The sequence below is a fragment of the Etheostoma spectabile genome, chromosome 4 (assembly GCF_008692095.1).
Source record: "Etheostoma spectabile isolate EspeVRDwgs_2016 chromosome 4, UIUC_Espe_1.0, whole genome shotgun sequence".
In the NCBI taxonomy this organism is placed as follows: Eukaryota; Metazoa; Chordata; class Actinopteri; order Perciformes; family Percidae; genus Etheostoma; species Etheostoma spectabile.
Window position 1 is genome coordinate 35,741,858 of NC_045736.1, and position 2,118 is coordinate 35,743,975.

At 40.9% G+C, this 2,118-nt stretch overlaps 1 long non-coding RNA gene across 1 annotated transcript in view; it reads left to right on the top strand.

The window, feature by feature from the left end:
* Positions 1-673: 673 nt before the first annotated feature.
* LOC116688034 (uncharacterized) overlaps positions 674-2,118 on the top strand; it is a 21,653-nt gene continuing 20,208 nt past the window's right edge. The window contains exons 1-2 of the long non-coding RNA XR_004331685.1: positions 674-683; positions 857-867. This is a non-coding gene — a long non-coding RNA (uncharacterized LOC116688034). The remainder of the gene's footprint in view (positions 684-856; positions 868-2,118) is intronic.

The following is a 2,118-nucleotide window of genomic DNA, read 5'->3' on the forward strand; positions in this document are numbered from 1 at the left end:
ACCCGACGTGCCTGAGACACAGAGACTACAGCGCAACGAGACTCCACTACGCACCTTGTCCCACACCTTCCTCAATGTCGCTGTGGGAGAAGGTCTGGCAAGCAAGACTAGGACAGATCTGATACAGACTTTGAGAAAAATGGCATAATAATGAATGCCATTACTGTGATAATTTTAATAGTAACTTTTTTAGTAATGTGAGTGTGATTATGTGATAATTTACGACGGTTTAACGTGTTACTGTTTCAGGGCTGCTGGTTGCTGCTGACACTGATATTTTGCAGAGCTGCCACACAGGAACTGACACCAGCTGAGATAACACATGTGTAGGCCAGTTGAGTGTGTGTGTGTAGGAGTTGGATGGTGCGTGTTCTTGCCTTTGTGCACGTTTCTGTACATTTACTGCAGTCAATGTGCTCATCGGTCTGCTCTATGTGCGTGTGTGTGTGTGTGTGTGTGTGTGTGTGTGTGTGTGTGTCTCTGGTTGCAAGCTTAGCTGTTTTTGACGTTTATACAATAATGGATGTGCAGGGCATGCACATCAATGCTTGCTCCTCTGCTACACTCATTGTCACATACATTCTCTTCACTGCCCTCCCTTCTCTTAGGCTCTGTGTGGATTTCCCAGTCATTTGGGGAAAAAAAGAACTTTTCCCAAACATTTTAGGAATCCAACAAAGGGTGTGTGCTGGCGGGGAAATGTGTGTGTGTGTGTGTGTGGGGGGGGGGTGGTTGCACCAAGTCAGGTAAATTCAGTAAATCAAGTCAGGTAAATTCAGTAAATCAGGTTCAGTTCAGTAAGAGCTCCCCAAAAGCCATGAACAAGTGGGAATAAAAAAAGAAATCTCTGGAAGAGCAAAAGAGGAGGTATCCCTCTTCCAGGATGGACGGACAAGCAATACAAGTCGTCTGAACAGAACAGACAGAAAAAACACTCTCATTTTTCAAGTTGTAATTAGTGACATTATACAGTGACTGTTATATGGGTGCTGCTTCCCGGTAGTCTTACCACACCCATATGTCCCTCAGCGCCAATTCAAAATACCCTCAACACGGCCCTGATTCGATTTGAATGTGTGTTACGACTTGTTTCACACATTCTTTGAGTTTTCAAACGGAAAAATGACATTATCAAACTAGGAAGGAAATATGGTTCTACAGTATGTCATCAAAGTGTTTGGGAAGGTCATAGAAAAGACATGGGATTTTTAAAACTGAAAAAAAAAAAAATCCAGATATACACTTAGGAAACCAAGGCTGACTTCAGTCTCCTGCTAATTTACCAGCACGCAGAAACATTCATGGCCGTGGTGCTGTTTGAATTATGTTCAGAAACGTAAAGAATGAATGCAAAGCAACTAATGCAGAGCCACAAGCTCCAAACTTACACTGTGGGGAATTATTAAAGGATGTTAAGAGCTCCTCTTAACTAAGGTGACCAGATTTCTCAGACAAAATCCGGGGACATTTTCAGCTCAGAAGCGTATTTACCTCCAAAACAAGTAATGTTTTTACTTTTGTAAAACTTAAAACGGGGACACCTAAAACTGTTCTCATTAGGGGCTGAGCCCCCCCCCCCCAAGGTCTGATCCTAGACCCCCCCCTGCTGCTACTTCATACTCCACTACACCTCAGAGGGGAATGTTTCAAGATAGAAATGTCCTAATATTTCAAGATAAAAAATCCTATACTTCAGATAGAATCTTAATTTCAAGATAGAAAGTCTAAATTTCAAGATAGAAAGTCTTAATATTTCAAGATAGAAATTCTCAATATTTCATAATGTTTGAATGTTACTAAACTACTGACAGCTTTTGCTTTACTGCTCAAGGCTTGTTTCTGCAACAGCTCATTGAGAATCAGATGCAACAAAAACTACTGAGCCATATTTCCTTTGACAGTGATGCAGTATTAAACGAGATCGCTGCAATGGAAGTTAATGGGATAATTGTCCAGCTTGTATTTACGTTCATAAAAGTGCTTGTTTAGCTGCTAACAGACCTCAGATTAAATCTAAGTGGTCTGACAAATTCTTAGAAAGGATTTCTAAGGAGGTCGATCTTTCTGTTAAAGATTCAAATCCTTTTTAAAACATAAAAGTCCGCGAAATTGCGTTTG